The sequence below is a fragment of the Moschus berezovskii genome, chromosome 22, assembly GCF_049115385.1.
Source record: "Moschus berezovskii isolate FMDL1 chromosome 22, NW_MosBer_1.0, whole genome shotgun sequence".
NCBI lineage: Eukaryota > Metazoa > Chordata > Mammalia > Artiodactyla > Moschidae > Moschus > Moschus berezovskii.
Genome location: NC_142481.1, coordinates 38,650,378 through 38,669,804, shown reverse-complemented (window position 1 = coordinate 38,669,804; position 19,427 = coordinate 38,650,378). Strand labels below are relative to the sequence as shown.

Below are 19,427 nucleotides of genomic sequence, written 5' to 3'. Positions count from 1 at the left end.
CACGAAGGCTTCTAAGTTCACCTCTGAGGTTTTTATTGGACTAGAAAACACCGGCCTTGATATCGAAAGACTTGAGTGTAGGCTCTAGTCTGCCACTACCTCCCTCTGTAACCTTGGGTATATCACTTAGTCCTCCTGGAGTTTGGGTTCCCACGGGATGCACGATGATCACCAGCCCTGCCCCGCCTACCCCTGGGTTGTTGCAATGTTCAAGTGCGATATTAGATGTGAATCACATTTCCTTTAATTTAAAGCTTATTAATCTTTTCATTAAGAGATAATTACATCTGGTGAAGTACACAAGTCATAAGCCTACAGCTCAACAAATTTTTACATATGTATACACCTGTTCATGCGTGCTAAGTCGCTTCAGTCATGTCCAACTCTTTGCAACCCTGAGGTAGGCTATAACCCACCAGGCTTCTTTTTCCATGGGATTTTACAGGCAAGAATACTGAAGTGGATTGCTATGCCCTCCTCCAGGGGATATTCCAAGCACAGGGGTCAAACCCACGTTTCCTGCATTGCAGGGAGATTCTTTACCCACTGAGTCATCAAAGAAGCCCATTTTATAGGATAAGAACTGGCTATCCTGTTAGATCAGCAACATCTTGACTGCCTCAAGATGGAGTTCACACCGAGGATGACACAGCAGAGAGCTGGAAGGTCCTTGGAGACTGTGAACTGCTGAATCAACCAACCTGACATCTACTGCAAAACTTCCAATTAGGTTAGTAACACATTTCCTTATGGTTCAGGCCAAATTCAATTGCTTATTTGGAGCTCAAACATCCTGACTGATACACTAAATGATCTCAGAATTCCTCTATTGAGCCTGGAACCACCCTCAGCATCTTTAACACAGGACTTCTGGTAGACCCAAGCAACTGTGCTGACACGAGTTAGTATTCTAGTCAAAGCCTATTTGCCATCTCTGATAATGCCAAGTCACCTTCTGTGCAGCTGAAATTAAATTCATCTAAAGAGCAAAGTAAGAAGCTTCCCTTTTAAGCTTTTAATGACTATTAAAGAATACTGCTGATCACTCAGCCACAGATCACAAAGCATTATGCAGTTTGCTGCCACCCACTAAGAGCCCATCTCTAGCAGTAGCAGCTCAAGATAGGGGGCAACTGTGGAGCTGAATTCTGTCATTTAAGAAATAATGCTAGCTTTCTTTCCATGTACTACATGCTAAGCATTGTGGGGGATACCAAGGAAGTAAAACAAACTTCTAAAGTGCAAACACGTGAGGGAAGAGACGTGATAGCAATTCCGGGTAGCAAAAGTATCAAATATTCCACAGTGAAGGGCATATTTTCCCTTTTTAAACTTTTATTGTATAATGAATAATATATGTGTGGTAAAGTATATAAATCTTAAATATGCAGCTCAATGAATTTTTAAAAAGTGAATACATCCACGCGCTCAGCATCCAGATTAAGAAACAGAACATTAACAAACCTCAGAAGATCGTCTCATTTCCCTTCCTAATCAACAACCCTTCCTCCCCTCAAAATAACTACTGATGTGCCTTCAAAGTACGACTACTGGTCTGACAATCTGTCGCCATAGATTAGTACTGTCTGATTTGAGCTTTATATCAATGGAGTCATGCATCTGGGTCTGGCTTTGGCTCACCGCTATTATGTTCATGAAATTCACTCGTGTTATTACATGTGGCTGCGGTTCATATTCATTTACTTACTGCGGCGTTTTGCAGTATCCCACTGCAACCTATTCATCGCATTCTTCTTTTAATGGACATTTGGGTAGTTCCCACTCTGGGGGCTAGTACAAAATATGGTGTTATAAATGTTGCTGTACATGGCTTTAGTGAAAATATGTACACATTTATGCAAGAGATGGATTAAAACATACAGACATATACATACATACATAAAACTGTTGAATCACGGGGTATGTGTGCATTTAACTTTAATGTGTTTTGCTAGTTCTCCAAAACGGATGATCCTATTTACAAATCCTCTATAGTATATGATGGTCTCAGTTGCTCCACAACCTGAAATCATTTTTTAAAAAAATTCTTGTAAAATATGCAACATAAAATTAATCATCTTAATTTTAAAGTGTACAGTTCTGCAGTATTAAATATTTTCATAATGTGCTTATGATTATTATAATACTATCATTACCATCTATCTTCTTAACCCTTTTCAACTTGTAAAACTAAAATTTTGTACCCCTTAAATGATAACCCCATTTCCACCCAACTCCCTAGCTTCTGGCAACTGCCAAAAGACTACCTGTTCTAAGTGAAATAATATAGTCTTTGTTTTTTTGTTACTGGTTTATTTCATTTAGTATAATGTCCTCAAGGTTCATCCAGTTATAGTGTATGTCATGATTTCCCTCCTTTTAAAGGCTGAATAATATTCTATTCTCGTATATACTACATTTGCATATCCATTCATCCATCATGGACACTTGGATTGCTTCTGTAGTTTGAATATTGTAAATAATGCTATGTATATGGGTGTAGAAATGTCACTTTGAGACCCTGCTTTCAATTCTTTGGAGTATACACTCAGAAGTGGAATTGCTAGATCATATGGAAATTCTATGTTTAGTTTTTGAGGCTTCTCCATAAAGAATGGGTTTTTCTACTGCAAAAAAAAAAAAAGTCATAAGGATTTTTTTAGGGATTGCATTGACTCTGCAGATCTCTTTGAGTAATACTGACATCTTAACAATACTGAGTCTTCCAATCCATGGACATGGAATGTGTTTTCTCTTATTTATGTCTTCTTTAACTTGTTTCAGCTATTTTGTAGTTTTCACTGTGCAAGTGTTTCCCTCCTTCAGTTCAGTTCAGTTCAGTCGCTCAGTCGTGTCCGACTCTCCGCGACCCCATGAATCACAGCACGCCAGGCCTCCCTGTCCATCACCAACTCCCGAAGTTCACTCAAACTCATGTCCACAGAGTCGGTGATGCCATCCAGCCATCTCATTCTCCGTCGTCCCCTTCTCCTCCCGCCCCCAACCTTTCCCAGCATCAGAGTCTTTTCCAGTGAGTCAACTCGTCGCATGAGGTGGCCAAAGTATTGCAGTTTCAGCTTTAGCATCAGTCCCTCCAATGAACATCCAGGATTGATCTCCTCTAGATTATGCTATTAAAAGTTGAATTGTTTCTGTAATTTTCTTTTCACATTTTTCATTGTTAGAGTATAGAAATGTGACTGGTTTTCTGTGTGTTGACTTTGTATCCTGCTGCTGCTGCTAAGTCGCTTCAGTCGTGTCTGACTCTGTGTGACCCCATAGACGGCAGCCGACCAGGCTTCGCCATCCCTGGGATTCTCCAGGCAAGAACACTGGAGTGGGTTGCCATTTCCTTCTCCAATGTGTGAAAGTGAAAAGTGAAAGTGAAGTCGCTCAGTCCTGTCCGACTAGTAGCTACCCCATGGACTACAGCCCACCAGGCTCCTCTGTCCACGCGATTTTCTAGGCAAGAGTACTGGAGTGGCTTGCCATTGCCTTCTCCGTGTATCCTGCTACTTTGCTGAATTAATTTGTTCACTCTAACAGGATTTGTGTGTGTGTGTGATCTTTAGGATTGTCTACATATAAATCTTATCTGGGAACAGAGATAATTTAACTTCTTCCTCTTTTATTTGAATGCCTTTTATTTCTCTTTCTTGCCTAACTGCTCTGGCTAGAACTTCCAGTACTATGTTGAATAGAGGTGACAAAAGCAGGCATCCCTGCCTTGTTTCTGATCTTAAAGGAAAAGATTTCAGCTCTTCGCCATTGAGTATGATGTTTGCTGTGGGGGTTTTCATATATGGCTTTAATTCTGTTGAAGTACTTTCCTTCTGTTCCTAGTTTGCAAAGTGTTTTTATAATGACAGGGTGTTGAATTTTGTCAAATGTATTTATGCATCAATTGAGATTATCATGATTTTTCTCCTTCATTCTGTTGAAGTGGAGTATCACATTGATTGATTTTCATATGTTGAACCAGTCTCGTGTTCCAGAAATAAATGCTTCTTGGTCATGGTGTTATACTCATTTTAATATGTGCTGAGGGCTTCCCTGATGGCTCAAGTGGGAAAGAATCTGCCTGCAATGCAGGAGAGAAAGGAGATGCGGGTTTGATCCCTGGGTCGGGAAGATCCCCTGGAGGAGGACATTGCAATCCACTCCAGTATTCTTGCCTGGAAAATCCCATGGACAGAGAAGCCTAGTGGGCTACAGTCCATAGGGTCGCAAAGAGTCAGATACATCTGAGCATGCACATACAGGGAGCTAAGATTCCACATGCCTCATGGCCAGAGAAACAAAACATAAAGCAGAAGCAGTATTGTAAAAAATTCAATAAAGTCTCTAAAAAAAATGGTCCACATCCAAAAACTCTCTTTAAAAATATGCTGCTGAGATTGGTTTGCTAGTATTTTGCTAAGAATTTTTACTTGCGGTATCTTCAGCTGGCTTTGGAATCAGAGTAATACTGGCCTCACAGAACACTCATAAAAAGTGTTCTCTCTCCTTCAGTTTTTTGGAAGAATTTGAGAAGCATTGGTAGTAGTTCTTTAAATATTTGGTGGAATTTACCAGTGAAGCCATTGGATCCAAAGCTTTTATTTGTTGAGAGATTTTTGACTGATTCAATCTCATTAATTACAGGTCTACTCCGATTGTCTACTTTTTCTTGATTTAGTCTTGGTAAGTTTTATGTTTCTGGGAATTGGTCCATACCATCCATCATTTGTTGGGGTAAAATTATTCGCAGTACTCTTACCCTTATTTCTGTAGAATCAGCAGTAACGTCCCCACTTTCATATCTGATTTTAACAGCTGTTAGAAAGTATGTTAGGGTTTTGCTCAAGCCTTCACAGGTGCAGGTTGAAAGCTAGAAGAGAACAGGTCTCAGAAGAGCCTGGGTAGAGGCTCCCTTTCTCAGAATTGAGAGGTAATGTATGGAGAGGGTGGGCAGACACTATTTCTTTCCTCTCCACCTTTGCTTATTCTACTCCCTTGGTGAGGAAAAAGCTCCCTTCTCTCTTTGCCAGTCTGAGCCCTGCTCATCTTTATAGCTCAGTTAAGGGGTCACCCCACCCACCCTCAGGGGAAGGCTCCTTTCAACCCACAAGACTGGGTTAAACTCCCTTAGCATCCTTACATATTACATGGAAATACACTCTTTCTGTACCCGCTTCCTCATCAGATCATAAGGACTAGGTCTTACACATTTTTGGCAAATAATTGTGTTGCGTGACTGGGCACTGCAACAATCCTAGTTCCACTCTCATGTCTTTTTCTCATTTTACTTACTTTATTTATTTGGCTGCACTGGGTCTTCATTGCCATGTGCAGGCTTTCTCCAGTTGCAGCAAGAGGGGGCTACTCTCTAGCTGCGGTGCTTGGGCTCGGTAGTTGTCGTGCTTAGTTGCCCTGGGGCATGTGGAATCTTCCTGAAGCAGGGATCAAACTCATGTCCCCTGCTTTGGCAGGTGGATTTATAACCACCCGAGGACCAGGGAAGTCCTCTGCTTATGTCTTAAACACAAAAGTAGCGTCCCAGCTCCTCTCTGCTGCCTACTGTCCGTTCTCCCCGCAAAGGACTAGAGGGAATGTCTACAAAAGTAAATCAGCTCATGTCAGAACTCAGCATCAAACCCTCCAGTGGCTTCCACTTGCATGAGGAATAACTTACACTTTCTTGCTGCAGCCTGAAGGATCTGCAAAGTCTGGCCCCAGCCAACTGTGTCTTACCCAACCTGTGCTCGATCATCTTCTACCAGTCATACCCCTCTTCTTTCTATTCTTCAAACACCAGGCGTTTTCCCGTGGAACCTTCAGATTTGTTCCCTCTACTCGGAATGTTCTGCAGCCAAGGCTATGCAAGGCTGACCTTTCTCATCATTTAAGTTTCAGCTCAGCGATCACTTTCTCAGAGAGGCCCTCTCTGACTACATAGACATTCTCTCTCCCGTTACCCTACTTGTTATGCCATTGCCTTCCTTACAAACTGGCAGTCATTTATTATATTTTATTTCCCCCGCCACGGGCTTCCCTAGTGGCTCAACTGGTAAAGAATCCGCCTGAAATGAGGGAGACCTGGGTTCGATCCCTGGTTTGGGAAAGAGCCCCTGGAGAAGAGAAAGGCTACCCACTCCAGTATTCTTGCCTGGAGAATTCCATGGACTGTAGGTAGAGTCCATGGGGTCGCCAAGAGTCAGACACGACTGAGCGACTTTCACTTCCACTTTCATTTCCCCCACCACCTTGAGAACTCCGTTAGAGCAGGGCCTTTCTTGCGCCCGAGTTGACTCTAACCCACGTGGGAAGGGGGAGGGCAGTGGCCGAGGGAGTGTGGGGAGCGACCGCTCAGCCGAAGGCCCCGCCCCTAGCCCCGCCTGTGTCCGTGTCCTCCTCCACGGGTCTCCATAAAGTTCATTTGGCGGCGCGGCGCGCGGGGGCTTCTGGGAGGGCCGGCCTCGGCCAATCAGGAAGCGCGGACGAGCGGCGCGAGAAGCGGCGGCCGCGTTCTCTGGCCAGGACCTGTGAGGGGGAGACAGCTGCTGCTGCGCCAGGTAAGGGTATTTCTGGCCTCGTCCTTCTGACACGCGGCGTATCTTTGAACCCAGGCCCCCGAGGCTGGGCGGAGCCCTGTCCACATGTTCAGAACCGTGCTGCCCACGCTTCCCGTTCGCCTCATATCAGCCGGCACGCCTCACGCCGGCCACACGGCGCCCTGTCGAACCGCCCCTCATTATAGCGTCGGCGTGCGCCCGCGGAGTGCCTTCTATCTGCCCTCTTTCAGAACACGGAGCCGCGGCCTCCTGGCGGCCCTCGGGTCCCACCCCAGCGCTCTGCAGGCGCGCCACGCCCCCACGTCCAGCCCTGCGAGTCCACCCTTGTCTGTATCGATGCCCCTCCCCCGCACCCCACTCTGCCTGCTTACTTTCCTGACCGCGCCCTGCCAGCTCGGTCGCCCCTCGGGGATGGATAGACCCTGTCGGGAGGCGGTGCCCTCCCAGGAGAGGGACAACCCTGTGAGCCGTGGCCTATGGCAGAATGGTCCTTCCCGTGCAGGCTGATGCTAGTGATTAGAACCTGGACGTGGCCTTCACTTTCTCTGGGCCCACAGCACCCCATCTTTTACAAAGGCAATGCCTACATTTACTGGGTCTCATTTTGAAAAATTACCGGGCGGACCGCAGGGGTCTGTGTTCAAAGTTTGGACGACCCATTGACAGAGTTGGTACTGGTGTGCCCCTCTGCCAGGTGTGAGAACGTTTTGTTTTGACCCAAATGTCTTTCAGCAAGGGTCATCTTTCTGTTCTGTTTAGGGGGTGAGAGGGTGTCCTTAGGCATCATATCTTTCTTTTCGGTTATTCTTCTTTGTGAATTTGTGTTTGGGACATTTTTATTTTTTATTCCTGGTGATGTCACTCGAGGCTGTCATTCTAAATACCTGTTTACTAGGCTAACAGATCCCACCTGAATATCTTCAGCCTGGGCCTCTCCCTTCACCTATATGCAGCTGCCTACGTACTGTCTCCGCAGGGGTGGTTGGTAGGGAACTCAGACTGAACATGTCAGGACAGGGCTAGCAAGCTCCCTTCCACTTGTCTTCCCAGACTGCTCTTCTTGCTATTTTTTTCTCTTCTCAGTAACATAAAAGACTCTGATCAACAACCTTTGAGTTATCCTTGACTGCTTTTTCACGTCCAGGGCCTTTGGCCCAGTCACCATCACCTCTCTCCTGGATTATTGAAATAGTCTCCCATCTGTTCTCCTGGCTTCTGCCCTAACCCCTGTTTTCAGCACCGCAGATAAAAGGATCCCTGTAAGGCAGATCATAAAGCCCTCCAGTGGGTCCCCATCTCATTTAAAGATAAACTCTTGGGAATCTTCTGGTGGTCCAGTGGTTGGGACTCAAGTCTCAGGCCCAGGTTCCATCCCTGGTCTGGGAACTCGGATCCCACAGGCTGTGCTGCATGACCAAAAAACAGAAAGAAAAACAAACGATCAAGTCCTTACAGGGAGTTGTGATCTGGCCCACTGTTACTTTCGCACTGTAGCTTCTGCTCCCTGCTCTTTCCACATGGCAGGCATTTTTCAGCCTCAGAACCTTTGGGCTTGCGATTCAGTATTCACGTGGTTTGCTCCCTCATTTCTCTCAGATTTTTATTTGCGAGTCACCTCGTGAGACTTTTCCCACTTCCTGTCTTCCTTTATCGATTTTGTTGTTGTTATATTTTTCTTGTTTATCTTATGTATTGTTTATTTTTCCCCTCGGGAACATGAAGGGGGAATTTTTATCTGTTTTGTTCCTTGCTGTTTCTCCAGCACCTAGACCTGCCACACAGTATGTGCTCAACACACAGGAAATAAGGCCATGTTCCTGACACTGATAAAGATTTGGGGATCCAGCGGTGACTGAGATAGGCCTGGACTGACTTGAGTTGCTGTTTCTGTGGGGCTCAGCACCGGTGGTGAGCCTACAGGGATAGCTTGTGGTGGCAGGGCCCTTTTAAAAAGAGGACAAGGATATCTGAACAGAGACCTGATTGAAATCTGAGAGGGTGATATCTAGGGCAAGCGCATTCCTGGAGGGAAACAGCCAGTGCAAATACCCTGAGGTGGGAATATTGGAGATTCAAGATAGTGAACTTGAGTGTCTGCACCTGCTTCCTGACCGGCTGAAGGAGAAAATAAGGTAGAGAGAAAGAAAGGCATGCCACTGAGAGGGAGGGGTCAGAGCTAAGATCGGGAGGCGAGGACCTGAGGTACAGGTCCTCAGGGAACTGACCACTTTCATCCGGCAACCATTGATTTGGTACCTTTTTTGTGCCAAACTTAGCAACTGAAGATTCAAGGCTGAGCAGTCTGTGGACCTTATCCTACTAGAATTCTCCATGTGGAGGAGACAGACTCAGGGAGAGATCATCACCGTTTTTCCAGCTGTCCAGGGAAGAATAGTAATTGAAGCTGCAGAATCGTGTGGGAGCAGTTTGAGGTAGTTAGGACTCTCCCAGTTCACTTTGCAAGATAACCTAAGAGTGTGACAGGGTAGGTTTGTGTTCTAGCAGAGTGTGCACCTGCAGGTCTTGGGGTATGAAGGGAGAGAATGGCATGAGGCACCCCATGGAGTAGCGAACGGCTGGGGTATCGATGGGAGGCGGGCAGTAAGAGATGAGGACGGTAAGGGTGGCTATGCCCATTCTCTGGAGGACACCTCAGTTGGCCATGTCAGAGCATGAGCACTTCTTCCTGTAGGAGATGGAAGGTGGCTTTGAGTGGGTCAAGTGTAAAGGCAGGGGAGCATTTCAGAAAGAATTAACCCCTCTGGCCGAGGGGAGGGTGAGTTAGAGGAACGAGAAGGCTTGGATTATTGAGGTGATCAGGAGAAAAGAATGAGGTTAGAGAGACTGGAAATGGAGGAGGAGTAGGTGGTGATGGTGGCAGTTGCAGTGGCAACTAGGAAGCGGGGAGAAGTGAAGCATTTGGGATAATGTGTAGCCTGAGGCACCCACTGGTCAGCCAGGTATAGATGTCAGGTGGACAGTTGGAAATATTGGCCCAGGGAGAGAGCTCGGCTAGACATAGAGATATGGAAGTCACCTTTGTGTTGACAGATGAGGCTCCTTGCCTGGGCCCAGATAGACCGCTGAGGTCCTTGGATTGACTTCCTGGGGAAAGGCAACATTAAACTTCCTGATATTGCCTGTTGAAGAGTGTGTGTGTGTGTTTCTATTGGATGCCCGCACACACATGTGAACGGATTCAGAGAGGTCTGTAGCCATCTGGCCACTGGTGGGAATTGTAGTTAAAGGCTTTTTTTTTTTTTAATAGGTAAAGCTCCAGACTACTTTAAATTTTAAGCTGTTTGGGAGAGAAGGAATCTAGATATTAATAGACAATAACAAGGCAAATGAGAATGAAGTTAGCAGGGTGGTGGACTAACAGGTCCTAATGCCTGTCCTCCCATAGAAACAAATAAACAACTAGATGTTGATGAAAAGTAGCTCTGTGAAAGCTCCAGAGGGAAATAAGGAGGCTACAGAAACCCTGTGGAGCACAGAACAGACTATTGGCCACATAGAAACACGCACGGCAAATAGATAAATGGAGAACGAGAGGGATTTAGATGAGGGGAGATTCCTGTGGGACTGGTGTGGAGGAACACCGTTTGGTAGATAGTACTTGAATTGGTGGTAACGGTAGCTGATGTTTGAGTGGTTATTGTGTGGCAGATGAGGAAGGTACAACTATGTTTCCACTTCATAGGCGAGGCACAGAAGCGGTGGTTAACTACCCAGAGTCACCCAGTTAGAGGGCACAGTTCCTAGCTGGGTCTGGGAGTGGTGGAAGCTGAGTAGATGTTCCTGGCTGTGAAAAATGGGGCACGAGTGCAGAGCAGGGAGTGGGTGAAGATGGTCAGAGACAGAGTGGATCACGCTGCTCATCCACAGGGTTTCTGCAAAAACAGTGCCTTATCTGGATCCCATGAGTGGGATGTATTGAGGGCTTTTGTGCAGGAGCAACAGAGGGAAGATGATGGACATGGTCGTGGTGAGCAAGTGAAAAGCATTGGGAGGGGCTGGAACTGGCATCCAGCAAGAACTTGGGCTTAAAGGGCAGGAAGTCTGGTGAAGAGTGATGGTGATGAAGATGGAAGCAACAGTTAGACTAGCCTTCTTGTGGTAATGATCTCACAGTATGTATGTCTATCACATTATCACATTGTGTGCCTTGAAATGATACAATGTGATGTGTCAGTTACATCTCAGTAAAGCTGGCAAAAGAAAAAAGCAACAGAAGACACTGTAAAAATGTAGTATCCCTTACTGTCTAATCTGTTTAGGTAATGAGGGATTTGGAGGGATGTCATGTCATCTAAATCTGTAGTACTGGTTTCCTGAGGTTTTGTTAGGGAGTAGCAATAGTTTGGATAATGAGGAATACCTCCCTGCTGTCTCTCAAAAGTGTATCTGCATCTGTTTTGGTTTCTGAGTCTGGAGAGTGAAGAATACCTATAAATAAACAGTCCATGCACTGATGCAAGGAGAAGGATGAGTTAGAACCTGAGCGCGCAGCCAGGGTGAAGGTGGAGGGGTTTGGGAAGGCTGGTGGCGGCGGTGCTGAATAACTGTATTTGGAGACGTGCAGGGTGTGACAGTTACGGGGTTGAGTGGAGGTGCACAGGCAGTGCCTCAAAGCTCCTGGGTTGGAGTGTGAGTGCAGGAAGCAGGGTGGGGGTGTGGATTTGACATTCGTTGCCATCGAGGATGCAGGGGCGGTGATGAGACAAACACTGAGACAGGGAGTTGGGAGCAGTTTTCAGATGGACAAGTTATTAACAATCAGAAAGGGCCACATTCACTTATGAAAAGGAATTCACATTACCGAATCTCAGCTTTGCTCTCTTTCTCAAGGTAATGCTAAGTTTCTTGCTATGTCTTCTAAATACTATCTGTGAACAAGCCTTAATATATATATATATTATATGTATATACACTTAATATATATTTAGTATAGCTTATGAACTTTTACATAGTTATTCAATCTTGTGACCACTACCCATTTTGAAATATACAGTATTTCCAATATCCTGATGTCTTCGCCTGGGCTGCCATATAAACTACCATGGCCTGAGTGGTGTAAGCAACAGAAGTTTGTTTTTCCACAGCTCTGGAGGCTGGAAATCTGAGACTGGGGTGCCACATGGTGGGTTCTGGTGAGGGCCCTCTCTCTTCCTGGCTCGTAGGTGGCCACCACCCCAAGTGTGCTCACGTGTACTTTCCTGGGTGAATGTGTGTGTGGAGTGGGGATGGGAGATAGAGGAAGCAGCTCTGGTTTCTCTTCTTAATAGTGTACTAGTTCCATCCTGAGGACACCCTCTTCATGACCTCATCTAAACCTAATTACCTCCCAGAGACCACTTCTCGAGATATTTTCACGTTAGGACTTCAGCATAATGATTTTTATGGGCTTCCCTGATGGCTCAGTTGGTAAAGAATCCACCTGCAATGCGGGAGACCTGAATTCAATCCCTGGGTTGGGAAGGTCCCCTGCAGAAGGGAAGGGCTACCCACTCCAGTATTCTGGCCTGGAGAATTCCGTGGCCCATGGTTGTTGCAGGGTCGGACACGACTGGGTGACTTTCACAGTGACTTTTGGAGGGACACGTTTCAGTCTGCGGTGACAGGAGGGTTCTGTTGTCCTTCCTCCAGTCATGCCCTGTTCCCCTTAACCCCCCCCCCCCCACTGCATAACCAGTGTTCTGATTTCTAGCACCATAGATTAGCTTTTTCTGTTCTTAAAATCCATGGAAATGGAATCATGAAATATGTCCTTTTTGTGTTGCTGCTGTAGTTCCTTTTATCCGTTGTTCCATGTAGCTGTGGTTTGATCTTTTCCAGTGCTAGATGATATGCTGAGGTACGAATATACCACCATGAAAAACCCAAATGGTGTAATTCTGAATTATACAGTGTTTTAGGATTATTTGGGGTGGAGTGGGAAGGGGACTCAGACTTTTGTTAGAATCTGGCAACAGCTGTAGTGCTTTTCTTGTGTATTTTTTAAAGATGCGTGCGTATATTTCCAGAGGTTCCTGGTGCCTTTAATGCTGGTGTCGTGGCCCTCAGGACAGGAAGCCTTCCTTAGTTTCCTGCAAGGTTTCTCAGCCTTGACACTGTTGATATTTTAGGTTGAATAATTCTTTGTTGTGGAAGCTGTGCTGTGCATTGTAGGATGTTTAGCATCACCCCTGGCCTCAGCCATCTAAACGTCAGTGACAGGTGGTCTTTCTCAATTGTGACAACCAGAAAAGCCTCTTGATAGTGCCAGAGCTCCCCAGGGGGCAAAGCCACCCCCAGCTGAGAACCCTTAGTTTAGAGAGGAGAGCCAAAGCCTTTTTGGGGTAAACTTGGTGATCTGCCCTGGTTTATGTTCCCAAGATTCTACATACAGATACTTTTCATCAGCACTGAGTTGGGACTGCTCCTTCCGAGGACACATTCATTGGGTTTCAGTCAGTTCAGTTGCTCAGGCATGTCCTACTCTTTGCAGCCCCATGAACTGCAGCACACCAGGCTTCCCTGTCCATCACCAACTCCTGGAGCTTGCTCAAACTCATGTCCATCAAGTCAGGGACGCCATCCAACCATCTCATCCTCTGTTGAGTTTAGAGACAATTAAAATATCCCACATCTGTAGATTCTTCATGGTGGGCAGGACCTTAGAAATCACCTGAGCCAACCCCTTCATCTCACTGGTGGTGAAGCTGGAATCCAGAGATGAGGCAGGGCAGATCCCAGGGTCAGAGGGCTGATGTGGGGCAAAGCCAGGATGGGGTCTACATTCTACCCCAGGCCTTCCACTGTGAGAGTTTGTCAGGAAGTGGTCTGTGTGGATACTTGGTTTCTGCTTCTCTTTGCTCCTTGAGATGAAATTATACGGCCCTGACGCCCAGCTGGGGCCTCGCGGCGCAGTGCGGCGCGGCTTCCCCCGGCTCGGCCAGGCCAGCGCGGCCAGCGCGGCCAGCACGCCCTCCGCCTGCTCGCCCGCGGCCCTGTGAGGGGGCAGCTCCCTCCGCCGCTGCCGCCTCTTCCTCCCCCGCCCCCTCCCGCCCCCTCTCACTGGGCCCTCGCGGAGCCCCCACCGCAGCGCGCCCGCCCGCCTCTGCCCCCGCGATGGACAGGAGCTACGCGCCCCCCGGCTTCGCCGACGCGCCCCCCGCCGCCCCCTCCAGCGCCGCCGCCGCGCCGCCTCCCGCCCCCGCCTGGGCTTAAGAACCCCGAGCCGCGGCCGCCGCCTCCAGCAGCAGCGGCGGCGGCGGTGGGAGCAGCCCCAGCCTCAAGGCCGGAGTACATCATGAGAAACGCTGGTCTGGATGAAGCACAAGCTGGAATCAAGATTGCTGGGAGAAATATCAATAACCTCAGATATGCAGATGACACCACCCTTATGGCAGAAAGCGAAGAACTAAAGAGCCTCTTGATGAAAGTCAAAGAGGAGAGTGAAAAAGTTGGCTTAAAAGTCAACATTCAGAAAACTAAGATCATGGCATCCGGTCCCATCATTTCATGGCAAGGAGATGGGGAAGCAATGGAAACAGTAAGAGACTATTTTTTGGGGCTCCAAAATCACTGCAAATGGTGACTGCAGCCATGAAATTAAAAGATATTGCTCCTTGGAAGAAAAGCTATGACCAACCTAGACAACCTATTAAAAATCAGAGACATTACTTTGCCTTGCGACAAAGGTCTGTCTAATCAAAGCTATGGTTTTTCCAGTAGTCATGTATGGATGTGAGAGTTGGTCTATAAAGGAAGTTGAGTGAAGGATTGATGCTTTTGACCTGTGTTGTTAAAGAAGACTCTTGAAAGTCCTTTGGACTACAGGGATATCAAACCAGTCAATCCTAAAGGAAGTCAGTCCTGAATATTCATTGGAAGGACTGATGCTGAAGCTGAAACTCCAGTACTTTGGCCACCTGATGGGAAGAACTGACTCATTGGAAAAGACTCTGATGCTGGGAAAGATGGAAGGCAGGAGGAGAAGGGGATGACAGAAGATGAGATGGTTGGATGGCATCACCAACTTGATGGACATGAGTTTGAGCAAGTTCTGGGAGTTGGTGATGGACAGGGAAGCCTGGTGTGCTGCAGTCCGTGGGGTTGCAGAATCGGACACGACTGAGCGACTAAATTGAACTGAACTGAACATAAGATATGGGAATTTTAGAGATGTTTACTGAGTGCCTGTCATGGCATTTGGAGCTTGGAATATATTAGTGAACAAAACCTAGATCCCTACCCTGATGACTTTTATTTAAACTGGGTATGTGGAGTGAGACAGATGATAAATAATAAACATAACTTTGTAAATTAAAAAAAAAAGAAATCATACAAGTGTTATTTTATGTATCAGGAAAGCTGACACTACACACTCCTGACTGAGTCATCCAGGCCCATACTTATACTGAATCACCAGGTCTTTAATTTCTCTTCTGTCTGCTGCTGCTAAGTCACTTCAGTCGTGTCCAACTCTGTGTGACCCCATAGACGGAAGCCCACCAGGCTCCCCCGTCCCTGGGATTCTCCAGGCAAGAACACTGGAGTGGGCTGCCATTTCCCTCTCCAATGTGTGAAAGTGAAAAGTGAAAGTGAAGTCGCTCAGTTGTGTCCGACCCTTAGTGACCCCAGGGACTGCAGCCTACCAGGCTCCTCCATCCATGGGATTTTCTAGGCAAGAGTACTGGAGTGGCTTGCCATTGCCTTCTCCGTCTCTTCTGTCTAGGGTAACTTATTTTAGTTCTTTATTTTCTGCAATGTCTACCTTCTGAATAATGATTAGGTCTAACTCTTTTACTCAGTTTCACAAGACTATAAAAAGTTATCTGAAAACATTTTTTTAAAATCATTTTTTTCCTAGTCTTCTAGAGGTGTCTGAAACAATAGTATCTTCTAGGGTGTAATTTTCTTTTGGTTATTGTTGTGATTGGCAGCTGACAGACACAGCATAAAGTGGAATGCTATTGTCATTTAGCCGTAGTTTTATATGTTCGGAAGAAAAGTGGAGAACAGAGCCAGTCTTCAACTTTTGACACTTCCTGTGAGCCTTTCCTCATTAATCTTGGTGTTGAACGTTGAACACTGTTCTTATGTTTTAATCCTACTACAGTCTAATTAATAAGAAGGTTTGAGGGCAAGATTTCCGCTTCAGATTCAATGCTAAATTTCATTTGAGTCACACTTTCATTGTGGAAATTTGGATTTATAATTAAAACCATATTTGATAGTGGGGAATTTAAAAATTGTACGTGTAAAAATTGTGGCTGTCTCCCAGAAGTTCTTACTGAATGATATGAAGCTGTGGTTAAATAAGTCATAATTTAGTATCATATATTTACTAGGTTTTTTTGAAGCAGAGATGTTTACAATTGACAAAATATTGCCAAATTGGCCACTTTGGAAAGAAGCTAAAATACCTTTTTATGATGATGTAAATCACAAGAGTTAATAAAAATACTTCCTGTGTGTCATCAGCTCCTTGAAATAGGGGCATTGTCCTCTTCCCTTTAGAGATGAGGAAATTGTGGGAGAGATTGGGATTCTATCCCAGGGTAGGTCAACCCACCTTCAACTAGTAAGTGAACCTTCTAGATTTGAACCAGGTGTGTGGGCTCAAAGTTCAGTCTTCTCCTGTTTACCCATTTCTTTTAAAATATTTTTTATTACTGTCAAAACTTTTAAAAATAATTGAAAGAAGTAATAACATTGTTATTGTATATTTTAAAGAAAAAAGGTATAAACTTTTTTTATAAAAAAAAAAAAAAAGCACCAGTTATTCCCCCTCATGTATATGAAATCCCCCTCTGACAACATCCAGAAAATGTATAGCAGTGCTCAATGTGCGTTTATTAGATGCAGGATCTTTGTAGTTGAAAGAGATAATATTTGGGTATATGGTAAAATTAGAATTCCACAGTGAGTGGTAATAAAGTATTGTTTGAGTAGTTTGACATTCTGCAGGGAAGGTAGCTGGTATCATTTCCCCATGCACCTCAGTGAATTGAGAGTCCTTTAACGCTGAAGAAAAAATGGATGGCCTTGTCTTTATCCTTTCATCTCTTTCTCAACCCTTGGTGTTTCTTGGATAGCTAGGCTGTTTGGATTGTGGGTGATAAGGAAAAGGAAAAATTCACTTGGGTTGTTCAGTATATTGCAGCATACCTGAACAGGGCAGTGAGTTCCCTCTGGCATTCTATGCGGTAGGTCAGAACACATTCTCTGTGTCTTTACTGGACAGACTTCATCATTTACAAAACAGATTTCTTCTCCCAGATGTACTCTCCAAATGAACAGCTTAAAGAGGGAAGGGGAATGACAACAGGATGCTTGTGTCACTCAGTCTCTATATAAGTATTTTCACTGCTAATGCATAGTGAGGGTAGGTTTGGCAGGACACTGAAGCAGGCTAGTAAGCACTTATCAGGTCTAGCTCAGATATCCTCAGCAAACTAGGGGCTGGCAAACTTCTAGCTGTGGGCCGAAGAAACTGAGAAGAGTTTCTATTTTTTATGTCTTTAAGTCATTTTGGGGAAAAAAATCTAAAGACTGTTTCATGACATGTGAAAATTTTATAAAATTCATATTCAAGTGGCCGTGATTAAAGTTTTATTAGAGGGCCTCCATACTTATTTACTTGTTAACTGCTTTAAAGTGGAGTTGAGTAGTTGCAAGGGTTGTTGCTAAATCATGTCCGACTCTTAGCGACCCTATGCACTACAGCACACCAGGCTTCCCAGTCTCCCCCAAGTTTGCTCAAACTCAGATCCATTGAGTTGGTGATGCCATCCCACCATCTCATCCTCTGTCACTCCCTTCTCCTCCTACCCTTAATCTTTCCTAGATTGTTACCTGTAGTTATGACCACCTGGCTACAGGTCAGAGGCTCTTGTATCTGCCACCCCCACCTCCAGGTTTAATTAGTTCACTAGAGCAGTTCACAGAAATCAGAGAAACATTTATTTAACGCTCACCAGTTTGTTATGAAGGATGTATGGCCAGGTGTAGAGGTACATAAGATGGGGTCCAAATGAGTCTTTAGCCCAGGAACTTTTGTCTCTGTGGAACCTGGGTACCATTCCTGTTCCCCTGGAACCATTATCCCAGCATGTAGGTGATTCACCAACCCAGAAACTCAGCAAATCTCATTGTTCAGGAGTTTCTATAGAGCTTAATCTGCAACCCTCGCTTCCCCTTGCCAGAGGTTTGTAGGTAGGGCCGAAAGTTCCAGCCTTCTAATCACTTGGTCTTCCTGGTGACCGGCCCCATCCTGAGGCCATCTAGCATAGCACCTCCAGGTTACCTCATTTGCATAAATTCAATGTGCTTAAAAGGGTTCTTTGTGAGTTACGGAAGACTCAGAACTTCAGGACATTCCAGGGGTTATAGAAGCTTTGTGCCAGGAACTTGGGGACAAAGACCAAATGTATTTATTATACTACACTACTCTTTTCTGACTTGATTAAATATTTAATATGGTTATATTATGTGGAAATGACCATATTTTTCATAATTAAGACACGTTAATAGCAAGTAGACCAAAATTATTTGATGCATTTTTGCTTTACCCTTTTTTTTTTTAAGTTCATTTCATCCTATATGCAATTTGGAGATTTTTTTTTTCTCTTTGTTGAGAATGTTTATGTCCGTAGAAGGGGCATTTTTTTGGACACTGAAGGACAGGTGAATGCTAACTAATTTGAGGAAATGGAAATCTGCCCCGTCCTTGGCTTTAGCTCTAAATAGGAGCTGTCTCTCTAAAGCGGCAGGCTTTAATTTTTTCCTCTAGTTAATTTTCTCAGCATCCTCTAGGTGTGGTGAAGAGGTTGAACTGGGGAACCTCCACTTAAGAAGCATTCACCAGTGCTTGTTTTGGAGGGGAACTTTTTACTCAAGTGTGATGCACAATCAGAAATGCGCGTAAACGATGAGTCTTGCTCACATTGAACACACTGTTAAGCAGCACCAAGTGTAAGAAAATTACCAATCCCCAGAAGCCTCCTTTCTCCCTCCCCCGCCCCCCCCACCAAAGGGTAACCAGTCTTATCTTCTGACAGCAGTGATAAGTTTGCCCTTCATTTTAAGCTTCACCAGGTGTTTGAGGGGCTTCCCTGGTGGCTCAGAGGTTAACGCGTCTGCCCCCAATGCGGGAGACCCGGGCTCGATCCCTGGGTCGGGAAGATCCCCTGGAGAAGGAAATGGTAACCCACTCCAGTATTCTTGCCTGGAGAATCCCATGGACGGAGAAGCCTGGTAGGCTACAGTCCACGGGGTCGCAAAGAGTCGGACACGACTGAGCGACTGAACGGAACGGAACAGAACGGAGGTGTTTGAGGAGGTCATTGGAGGACTTCTTCCCAGAGGCACAGAGAGCAGGTTGTTGCTCAGAGCCCTCGTACCCTGCTGTGCTCTCTGAAGCACCTTTCAGTGTTTCCAGGGGCCCCTCGCAGTCAGGCAGAGTCGTACTGACAGAGAGGGGCCCCAGTGCTGTGAGCTGTCCTTGCTGGTCTTTTCCCATCCAGCCCGTTTTGCTGCCTTGGCTGTGCCACAGCCCACTTGTGTGGGTTCTCAGTGGCTTCTTCCCGTGGAGTGGCTCCCTCCTCCATAGCTTCCCCGGTGCAGCTGACATCCAGTCTCTGCGTGTGTCCTGACCAGAATTCCCCAGCGCAGAGCTTGGACTTCACCCTGACAACCCCCCTCCCCATCCCATTTGAGTTCCCTCTGTTGACTAAGCTTGTGAGGTTATTTTCCTGATCAGCTTTCAATATCTTGGATCAAGTGATACTGATAGTTGGTTGGTTTAACCCCTTATATTTTGTGGCTAATTTGATATTTAATCTTGCAGAAAGGTTAAAAATTGTCTTTAAATTTGTTAAAACT

The 19,427-nt window shown here is 45.6% G+C and overlaps 1 protein-coding gene across 1 annotated transcript in view; it reads left to right on the top strand.

Annotated features, from left to right (window-relative positions):
- The first annotated feature begins 6,450 nt into the window (after window positions 1-6,450).
- The window catches only part of NUP93 (nucleoporin 93), a 106,411-nt gene continuing 93,434 nt past the window's right edge, over window positions 6,451-19,427 (top strand). Inside the window, exon 1 of the mRNA XM_055412714.2 lies at window positions 6,451-6,554. The gene's annotated coding sequence lies outside the window, so the exon portion shown is untranslated. The remainder of the gene's footprint in view (window positions 6,555-19,427) is intronic.